The sequence below is a fragment of the Miscanthus floridulus genome, chromosome 19 (genome assembly GCF_019320115.1).
Source record: "Miscanthus floridulus cultivar M001 chromosome 19, ASM1932011v1, whole genome shotgun sequence".
Taxonomy (NCBI): domain Eukaryota; kingdom Viridiplantae; phylum Streptophyta; class Magnoliopsida; order Poales; family Poaceae; genus Miscanthus; species Miscanthus floridulus.
The window spans coordinates 82,338,543-82,350,577 of record NC_089598.1 but is presented as its reverse complement, the minus strand read 5'-3'; positions in this window follow the sequence as shown (position 1 = coordinate 82,350,577).

Here is a 12,035-nt window from a genome sequence, read left to right as displayed (position 1 = left end):
TCTTTTTGAGACTTCAATATTCATACAGGAATATATATTCTACCTTAGACTTTTTAATACTTAGTATGAGATTTAATTTCCATATGTTGCGATTTCTATTCTTCATGAACTATATGGATTTTCATTATCCACTTACCAACTGCATATTTCATATTCATTCATTTCATTTGCTAGAGCAGAACATTTATTTCTTCTTAGTAGGAGATTCAACCTCAGTTGTTTTCTTCATTGACCTAATATTATCGCTATAGGCGACTTTGCCATGGACTTTGTTTTCCGGATCCGGGTTCTCATAAGAGAAACATTTGCAATTATAGAGGTAGTGTTGTCGACAACTATTATTTTCTCCCAATATTCTTATAATATCAGATTATTTTATCTCTTTGTTATTTCCCAAACAAGAGATGGTTTGTTGTTCTGCATACCCAACATTAATGATGCGCGCGCTAAGTGTGTTGGATTTCATCTTCATGATGATCCTCTTCATGAGGTGCTTAAACCCTTCTTCATGAGGTGTTTTCTTCATGAGATTGGAGGAGTTTTATTTTATTTCTATTTAACAACTATACACTAAACTAGAACCCACAGGTATCCCCATAGATTTTAGCTTGATAGTATACAACATTTAGTTTACTACTAGTAAACATAGCTTCTGCTTTACAACTTCAAGTTACTCCTCTTATTTTTAAAAAATATCTGGCATATGCTCCGCTTCATGCTTAACAAGGGCATTAGTCAAACTATTGTTTGATTTAGTGCGTGATACTATTTCCGCTTCAAGCTTCAAGGAATATTTTTCTCTTAAGATCATTTCCTTCTATGAAAATAATACTTGGCATTGAAAATAGGCTTTTCTCCCCCTAATGCCAATATTAGATCTTTAATAGCATACTTCAAAAGATATCCACTATCATGGGCTTAAAATAATTCAAATTTATGTATCTCCGACTACAAGCGAAGGTCCATTCATGTATGCTATGATAAAATTTTATGGGAAATATTCACATACATATTTAAATACGAGGGTTATTATACATTATATGTAGTGAGCTAGAATACATAAAGTGCAATAAAGAATGTTCATCATTCCTATAAACTCCATGGTGTTCTCCCCCTGATTTGCACATATCATAGTTTAAAAAATTATTTCATTGTCTAGCCTCTTTATTGTTAAGCCAAAAACAATCGATCCAAGTACTCATACATAAGAAATGGACCATATACTTCAAAAGTATAGAATACGCAACATTTAAACTCACATGGAATTTCTTCTAGACTTTCTAATTGCCATTAATGCAAAATTCCCAAATATATTTTCTTCGTAAATCCCAAATCATATAGTGTGTTATCCACCATTTTAATTCCATAATTATTCGTCCCATCAATTGGGTTTCTCTCCATTGAGCAAATTTCATATTAACTCACTCCCCCTAATCTTAGGCTGCTTGGCCCTAAACCAATCTATTGCTTATGAATACGATGCATTGAAAGCAAATTATTCCTTAGTTCAATGAGAACCATATAGACATAGCGTGCTAGCTAGCCAATTCAATTACGAGGGAAGTGCAAAGGTAGCTACTAGCTACAAATATAGTTGCTATGCTAATATTCATGCAGGAGTATAGGTAGTTGTAGCTCAATGAGAGCACAACATAGTAATACACATTCAAGTGTAATGTGGAATGTTGGTATTTAATCTAACGTAATAGATAACAACAAAATACGAAGCTACAAGCTTACTTGCAATTAGTGCAATGTAGAGAAAGTTAACTCGTCCGGAAGGGACGCGGCTAGGGCTTCAAGTCCTAATACATGCACTTGAAGATAGATTTAGGAAGGCTATGCCTATTAATTATATATCACCCACATTTTCTTATGCCTTTACCCAAAATTTCTCTCCCTTTTCATGCCACAATTACTTCAAGTAGTAATTTGCTTCATGCATCATCCATGAATAATCATTTCTAATGTTCCTTAAAAGCCAATCATACTTCTAGTATTCATTTGTTCTGGCATGAAATTCACATATCCAATGTATTATTCGGTGTACAACAACATATTCACTTGGCACTTCTAGTTTTTGGGCTGAAGGATATTTAGTTTTAGGATTATACCATTTCTTGGCTAAATTTGTCCTTCTAAGATCAATTCATATGCCAGTATAGTCCAATTATTCATGTGCTTCTAGAAAATTAAGTTTCCCTTCTACTTACATGGTAGTGGTGCACAAAGAACTATAACATTCGTGGTTAATTAAGGCTTCTTTGTGGATAAAAAATAATGCAAAACTTATTTAGATAGGCAAAATAGGCAATTGTTTATATGATATAAATCTAATTCATTCCATGCAAAATTAACACATATTACTGCAAGCAAAAATTGTAGCTAAGAATATTAAATGCTTCATATTAGTCTTCAAGCTAATAAAGTAACCATTAACTCTTTTATGAGTTTACAAAATCCACTTAATTCAATGAGAATTAAAACTTAAATCACGGCCACCACCAATACTTCAGGATAGTTATTCCATAAACAAAACAAGTCTAGAAGCACATGGTTTAAGTTCTTCTTCAAAAAAACTTTAAATATTCTAATTCTTATACATTCTTACATGTCTTAGCTTCTATGCTTGATATTTAGTAGTTTCATGCATGCTTTATTTTATAATGGTGATATGTAATCATGATCCTTCTAGGAGTGTAACATATGCAAGTTATATATCCTGGTTCATAGAGCTGTCTAAAAATTCTAACTCAACTTCTTTTTAAGTAATATCGATGATAAATTCAAATACTTTATGTATTACATTACTCTTTGATATTCTATACATAAGAGACATTTCTTCAAGAATATATATATTGATAAAATCTTATGTATCATCTTGTCTTCTAGACATTTAATACAAAGCTTCAAGCTATTGTTTATAGATCAGCATTATACCTCAATTTATAGGCATGCAAGCTTGAAAATCCAACTTTCAATGGAATACAATATTCTTCTATAATCATAATTTAGGATTTTTCTCATGCAGTGAGTCCCACAATGCATTTGTTATTTCTCTCGGCCATATACTCATTCTAGAGAATAATTAGGAAATATATATCCTGAATATTAGCAAATATCCTACATGGATTTAATAATGACCATAACAAATAATTCTACTATTCAGAGTAATTCCAAAATATTTCTTCTTCCTTTAAGGCATGCATATATCAACATAAACTGGACCATGTGCATATAAGTTTATTACAGTAAACAAGTAGAGGTGATAAAAAGTAGTAGATGGTTATTCAAAATATTCTTAGAAGCATCCTAGCATTTTTTAGGATTATGGTATATACAAATTTTCAGAATTAATATCGACCATTCATTCATCTCAAAAATTCATTATGCTAAGAAAAAACAAATATGAACCTCTCAAAGGTGATAAGTCTAAGGTCTGCAGGATTTAGAGAGCCCATATACCTTATACCATGTTTCTAGTGTAATCATTCAAAAAATTACTCTTGCAAATACATGGCATACCATTCATTACGAGGTTGCACTAGCATTTTTTAGAATTAAATTCAAAGCATAGAAATATTTTTATAATTAATCTGCTATTAATTCAAAAAATAAAGCTAGGCAAAACAACAATTAAACCACAGATTTAATGTTGTATACAAACTCTTATACATGCAAGTATAAGAAAATACAGGTCTAGGGTTTATTATTCACAAAACTGCTGTAAAAACTAAAAATTCTGAACGAACAGCATCGACTTGCTGGCTGCATGCCTGCAAGGTGTGGCGACATCCCAGCAATGGCATGCGGACCACTAGCTACGGTGTGCAAGCTGCAAGCTTGCCGACAAGATTTGCTCCGAGCCGTACGTGGATAGAAACTTGGATCTCATCATGCAAGTTCAGATCATAGATGGTAATGATGGCCCGCGGGCCATAGATGAGGCCAAACGGCTGGTGAGTGGCTTCCATGTGCGAATATCGTCTAGGCTAAGGTCTAGCGTTCTTCATAGCTGATTGTGGCGGCATGCGGGCCGGGTAGCAGTGCCCTCGTGTGGCACGATGTGCCTTAGTAGCCTTTTGTGCTGCAGGCAATGTCCATGACCTGTGCGATCATCAGATGGCGTGCTGGCCGCAAGGCTATATACATCCAGGTTGGCATATGAGCCGCGTGGAGCAGCAATCAGGCGGATGGCACCTACTCCATGCAGTATGCAATTCATGCATGCGGGCGAGGCCGGCTAGCACCTAGCAGTGTGCGGGCTGCTTTGAGAGGCACTTGAGTATGGCTTGACAAGATGAAGATGACAAGAAAAGGACTTTGAGGGACTAAGTAGAGGTGAAGGGCAAGCGATGGCTCGAGGACCGAGGTACCATGGTTAAGGTAAAGAAGAGAATACTTGTATTGAGTCGATGAACTAATCAAGCTATGAGAAGTCATATTGTGTTGAGAATCAAATCATTAGTGAAAGTGACTTGAAGCCATAGATTGAACTCACATGTGTGGTTTAAGTCACATGCTCAAGGTATGTTTGCTTGAAGACATCAGACAAAGATGATTGTAACCCTTTATGAAGTGATATTGAGAAGAAATGGCATATGAAGACATTGAAGACTCAAGTGGTTGAAATGTTTATATTCTCTTGATCTTGAGTATAGATATACCATACTATCAAGTGGGATGCAATATGAATCATAGACAAGTCTCAAGTGCTCAAACTAACCGAACCCAAATGGCAACATGAGAGAAAACACTTAGCACTGCACCTACACTTGTTGATCTTTGGGTTTCTTCTCTGCAGGGTTGGATAGCCCTCGAAACAAGCTTTCTAAAAAGTCCAAGATCACTAAAAACGGAGTTTGGAGTAAAAAGTTATGGCGTTTTCAGTGAGATGACCTGTGCTGTTTCTGGGAGCAGCGACAGTGCCACGAATTTTTACAGTAGTGCCGCGTCGCGGCAGTGCAGCAGGTCGGCGCGGCAGTGCCACACCTGTATAGGTCATAACGGCTAGTTTTTGAACTGCAACGGCTAGTTTGTGTGGGGTAGGTATAAATACCCACCCCACGCCTCCTAGTGATGTTGCTGATGTTCAAATCATTCCCAACCCATTTCAAGCCTTGTGAGAGCTCTCTCTAACCCCTGTCTTTGTGAGAATGAGTGATTAGTGTTTGATTAAGTGTTAGAGAGCAATTAAGAGCAAGCCAATCCTTGAGCACTTGTTGGGCTACATCACACTCTCGTTGCGTATTCGTTACTCTTGGAGGTGAAGCCTCCTAGACGGCTAGGCGTCGTCTGACGAGCTCCTGTGCTTGTGGTGAGCCACAAGAAAGTTTGTATTATCCATTGATCTAGTGGAAACCCCTCATCTCAAGAGTTCACTCTCTTGACTTGAGAACGAGGATAAGGGTTGCAAAGCCTAAGCCTTAGTGTCTTCCTCAACAACGTGGACATAGGTAAGCCTTGGTGGCGAGCTGAACCACGGGATAAATATTATGTCTTGTCCCTTTATGTTTTGAATTGCATTCTCTATTCCACTCGATCTACTTGGTTGTGCGTGTTTGTGAGTGCAGGTACTTAGTGGACTTGCCACTGGATATCTCCAAGCACATATCCAAGTTTGAGTTCTAGGCACAACTTGTGTTGAGCTATCTGCAAAGGCACGGCAGTGCTGCACTTTGAGTGAGGCAGTGCTACAGTACGGCAGTACCGCAATTTTAGAGCGGCAGTGTAGCACATACTCTACTAATCCGCTGCAAGTTTTATTTGTTGTTATTTTTTTAGAAGCGCCTATTCACCCCCCTCTAGATGACATTAAGGTCCTTTCAATTGGTATTGGAGCTAGGCTCTCAATTTTAGGCTTAATCGCCTTGAGAGACGATATCGACAAGTGATGAGGTATCTCTAGAACTTCTAATTTTAGATGGTTCAAATTATGCATCTTGGTCCACTAGTGTGCTTGATGTTTTTAGGGCCATATGTCCTCATATCGAGCAGATTGTAGATGTGAGCATTTCACATCCTAGTGATGATTTGGCCATCTTATCTAAAGAGGAAGTGAAATACTTACAACACAATGCTCAAGCTACTAATGTCTTATTTAGTGCTTTAAGTGAAGATATTTTTGATACCATCATATTTGGAGATGGTGAATCACTTGATGATGCTCATATCATTTGGAGCACACTCAAAGAAAAATATGACAAGTCCAAACGTGATGAGAAGTTGCTCTCATTGGTGGAACCACTTGAGGAGTGCTCAACTTCACCGACAAATGAAGAGCCTCAAGTGATTCTCCCAAAAGGTCTAAGTGATCATGCCCCATCCACTTCCTCATCAACATATGACTTAATGGAAGGTAATGAAATGGTTGGTGAGAACAATGCTTTTACATGTGGTATTTCTACTTTCTCTATTTCTTGTGAGACTAACATTTTAAAGGAAGAAGAAGCTTGTGATCGGTGGAGGCCAAATGATGAATCCACCTCACCAAGAAACTCAACTCTCTATGCCACTTCACATGTGGGTCTCATGGCAAAGAAAGAGTAAGAGTGAGAGTGAAAGTGAAAGTAAGAGTGAGAGTGAAAGTGAGAGTGAGAGTGAAAGTGAGAGTGAAGATGAAAGTGATGATGAGTTCAATCAACACTTGGCACGTCTAAGCAAGAAAGACAAGTTGATGGTGCTCAAGCTCATAGAGAAAATTGAAGAGCAAAAAGAAGCACTTAATGACCAAGAAGAGTTTCTCATTAACAAGATCAAATGCTTGGAGAAGTTGACCAAAAAGCATGAAAAGCTTAAGTGCTCTCATGCTAGTTTGGTCAAAAGGTATGAAAACTTGTCAATTGAGCAAACTTGTACCATTAACTCTCTATCATATGTTGCTCAATTAGAAGATGAGAATTATATGCTCAAGGACAAAGTGGAAAGGCTTACTAGCGAGAATGAGACTTTGCAAGAAAGTCATGATGAGCTCTTATGCTCTCATGAGAAGCTTATTGATTCTCATCTCATGCTAGAAATAGCTCATGAGGTTGTGATAACAGTGGTAAAATCATGCCCACCTCACACTCATAAGTGCACATGTACACAAGTTGCATATATTTTATCATGTGCTAACAATTGTTGCTCTCAAGCAAGCCAACCCCCTGTTGAGCATGTACTTATGGAAACTTATGATGATTCCATTACAAAAGAAAATAAAGAGCTCAAGGAAGAGGTTGAGAGTCTAAAAAGGGACATAATTCAATTGAAGGGAAAGTGCAATGCTCAACCTTCTCAAGATAACTGTAAATACATGGTGAAGAAGCTTGAGAAGGGATCAAACAAAGCATGCATGAAACCCCATCGACAAGGTCACAAGTCCAACAATGGCAAAGTCAAGGGATAATTTGGAGAAGTGTAATCTGTCTAGAATGTAGCAGTTTCGCTCAAGAGTGCGGAGGTTCTAGGACACGACAGTGCTGCATCCTAGAGCGGTAGTGCCGCACCTAGACAGAACATCAAAGTCCCCAAGGCCACCAAGGTGAAACTTCAACCAAAGAAGACTCTCATTACTTGCTTCAAGTGCAAGAAGGAGGGTCACCATGTAAGAGATTGCTCCTTGAAGAAAGAAGAGAATGGCATAAACAAGATCCAAGAAAAAGAAGAAGATGGCTCATGTCAATTGCTCCAACATGGGACATAATGCCTCTATGTGTTCCAACAAGGTTGATGACCAAGCAACACTTCCCAATAAGAAGATAAGAAGAAGCAAGAGGAAGTATTATGGATACAATGAGAAGGGTCATGAAATTGCATCATGCCCCTCCATGAAGGATGAAGGCTTGGCATCATCAAGAAAGAGGCTCATCAACAAGGAAGCAAACAAGAAGCAAGATGAAAAGATGTCTTGCAAGATCAAGCATCGCATTTGCTACACTTGCCGAGGAAAGGGACGTCTAAGTATGGATTGTCCCATGGGTAACACTCCTAAGCTCAACTCTTTAATGAATTCAAATTTGCTTAGGAAGCCCAAAAATGACAATTGTGCTAGAAAGGTGATTGGTTCACCACGTGCTAGCACAAAGGCCATTTGGGTGCCTAAGTCTCTTATGACTAACCTTCATGGACCAACATAGTTTGGGTACCAAGTTATGCTTGATGAGTGTTGTAGGTACTTTAAGGTGATATGAAGCTTTGGGGTGCTTGAGCAAGTTTATTGAAAATATCATCTCAAGCTATCAATCTTATTCATATTGCCTATTCTCTCAAGATTGACCCAAGGATGAATCATGGATATATTTCTAACTTCTTCTTACCTCGGTAGCTAGTACCTAACCCTTGCTAGCTAGCCACTAACTTGTGTAGTCTCTAGTAGTTCATAAATGTGTGTATTTGTGAATTATTAGGAGTAGTTAGAGTACTTCAAGTTTAAATGAATCATTTGTCATATGATGCTTTTAATGGCTCTCTAGTGGAGCAAGATCTTATTCATGTTGTAGGTAATGAGGAACCACCTTGTGAGGCAATCAAGCAAATGACCATTGGTGATATAAGACTACAACAAGTATAGGCTATAGAGGTGGAGGCTCCTCAAGTTGCAGTTGATCTGCAACCTGCTGTTGAAGTACGAGCAGTAGTGCCGCTCGGTAGGCAACACTACCGTAGGGCAGCACTGCTATGTGGTGAGCAGCACTATTGTGCCCCTGCAGACATCAACAGCTGATAGTAGTCCAAGTCATGGACAAAACCTACAACATGATGATGAGCAAAATGAAGATGAAGAGATCACCTCGTCCATTATATTCAAAAGGGGGTGGTAACAACTAAATCTCAAGTGCATGATATTATCAAAATTTACTCCTTTGTGCCTTGTGTAGCCACTTAGGATAAATGAAGCACTTGGAGATATTCATTGGTTGCTGGTCATGAAAGAAAAGTATGATTGGAATTGAATTGATCATCCACAACAAGCAACATAGATGACCTAAGTTTCCTTTGTGGATTTCAAACCAAGATTTTCAAGAAAGACAAGAATAAAGAATCAAGCTCAAGTAGAGGCACTTATCACTCACAATTCAAGAACTCTCTACTTGATGGAATCTTGTCTTATGGTAGATTGCCAAATTCTAGTCTTATCTTATGGGCATCTACATGCTATAATGGTTGTAAGTATCTCTTGGCATAGTTCAATTTGATTACTCTATTGTTACCATGACCTAGACATAGAGTGAAATCCCAAGTTCTTAAATGAATAAAGTGCTATGTGAGAAATTCAAATACTTAGAGCACTTACCAAAAGGGAATTTACTCTATAACTAGAGTTGTGAGACTAACCATTTCTCTAAATGATTTATGTAGTCTCACTAAATGAGAATGTGTTTCTCAAATAGAGTGTGCTATCATATGAAGGCCATCAATCCAAAACAATGTGATGTATTCTCTCTAGTTAATTTGGCCTTGATTCATCTATTTTAGCCAGTCACCATAATATGGCTTAAATCTACCCTTTGGACTTAATTGACCAACCATGCACATTCACATTTCCATTCCACTCAAAAGAGTGTGCATGAGGCATGAAGGGAGATTTAGTTCATATTATGAGATTTCTCTATTTTGGTAGTCCACTTGCCTTCCACACATAAAGGGTTACTAAATGAGAAACTAGTGCTTGTGTTACTAATGCCTTCTTGTGTTGAGCTTGCATAGAAAATCAATAAGAAGAGGTTATGTTTGGTTAATTGCATAAGTCACAAGCCTAAAGGTTACTCTTCACCTAAAGTAAGATGTTGCTGCTAGAAGCCAAAGAAACAAAAGTCTGAGATTAAATAAAATAAAGTTTGAGGTTGAGTTGGATAAGCTATGTTGGAAGAATTCACAAGATTAGAAGCATTGATAAGAGGATTGAATGGGAATTATATCTTGTGAGTCTTCTCAACCAAATTCATCTCAAGATTGGACAAGACACTACTACACTCGCACCTTTCACAGCCACGTCATAACCCACATCGCAGTCCAATTTTGGCCTCGGCACTAAGTTGTCGATAGTGATGGTCATAGCCTTCATCGTCGCCATCTAGGACCAACTATGGTGTACACTAACACTGCCGATTGGCTTACGATCCATCCGTGATTAGGTCCTTACTTCCCTCGCATTGGAGCATGACCTAGCTATGGCTGTACACTAACACCGCCACATTAGCAAATTGTAACAACCTAGGTTTTTCCAATAACCAAAAATACCAACTTAAAAATTTTTCTAACAAAACACATGCATGGTGAGTGTGTATACTAGGAAACCACCCTTGTAGTTGCACAAGTAGATCCCAAGTTAGCATGGTTGAGCATTTGCATATTAATCAACATGTGAGTTCCATCTTCTTGATTTTATGTGATGAAATAAAATCAACTTAACCTTTATAAATAACTTATGTGTGTTTTGCCAACCCTTGGCTTTGACCCTAATACTCTAGTTGACACCTAGTGGACCCCATAAGGATGTGTACATGCTTGGAAACACATGTATACATGCATAGGATCCCATGGTATAGCATAGAATGGAAATAGAAATAGAAAAGGAATTAGAAAAGGGGGAAAGAAATAGAAAAGGGAAAGCAGCCCAATAGCAACGATCAGCCCAGCCCTAGCCAGCGCCGTAGCCTAGCTCCGCTCCCACGTGTGAACCGCCGCTAGCCCAGCAATGCGGCCCAGCACCCCGCCCGTGCCCACGCTTGTGCGCGCGTAGCCGCGTGGCCTAGGAATGGCACATGCCCACGCCTAGTGTCGCGACGCACCGCCACTGTCACCTTCCCCACAGTCGCTGACGAGCGGGCCTCGCCTATCATCCCCTCTATTTCCCCCTCTCCTCTACTTTTCCCGCCAAGGCAAAGCACCTCGCCGACGAGTATCCAAGGCCATGCCTCACATCTCCACCACCTGTTTCTAAGCCATTGTGCGAGGGTGCATGGATGGATGCCATGTTCGTGATCCACAGCACCCCCATGCCTCCCCTAGCCACACCGCACCACATGACATCGCTGCCGTGGCCCCATCACCATGACACCACCCCGTCTGCCTTTTTGACCAGACGTCGCTCGAATTAGGAGTGCCAGCGCCCACACGATCACCCCATGCTCCCAAAACCCTAGCCTAGAGGCCATATCAGCCCTACACGTATCCCCTCTACCCTTCCCCGCCATTCGCCGCTTGCCATGGCCGTGGCCTCCCTATAAAGGGGGCACACCCGGTGCGCTAGCCCTCCCTTATCGACCCTACCACCACTGGTGGCTTCACCAACCGCACGCCAAGACTAAGAGAAGAAAGGAGAAGGGAGGAGGGAAGGAGGGAGGGAAGGAGCCGAGACTGCCAGAGTTGCCTGAGCTCGCTGAAGAAGAAGATGACACCCCGATTGTCTACACCGGTGTAACAGCTTGGCATGACACTGTACCAACTCGACACGGCCTCACCTCATCACAACACCACTAGCCTATCTACCCTGCTACCATTGGTGAGCACCCAAAGCCCCTTGCTCGCTATCATGGACATGCCATGGGCGCACCGCCATGTTCTCCCCCTTGGGAGGGCCAAAGGCCGGCCTTTTTCACTGTTGTGATGCACCACACACATGCACACAAGCCAAGGCTCAGCCTTGCTGAGCCATATGGGCTTAGGAACACTAGTGCCACCGTGATGCACCGCCGTGCTCGCCATGGCCAGACCCTGCCATGGTGTAGCTTCGTTCCTGCAACCTCAGTCCGATAGAGGTAGAACGAGCCCCTCGGTAAGTTTTGCCTCACCGAGGGACACATCACATGCTAGATGGGAGAAGAGAAGCCCCAGGGGCTGCTGGTCATGTCTGCCTCGTAGACCGTCGTGCGCCTATGCCGCCACCGTGATGGGGGTGTTCCACCCAGTTCCGGCAGCCTCACATGACAAGATCTAGGCATCAAGCTTCGTCATGACCCCACGCACCCTGTCATGTAGCTAGATGGATGGAAAGCCCTTGCGTTGCCCTAGTTCACCGTAGCCATGATCTCGCCGGAGCTCCACCACGCACC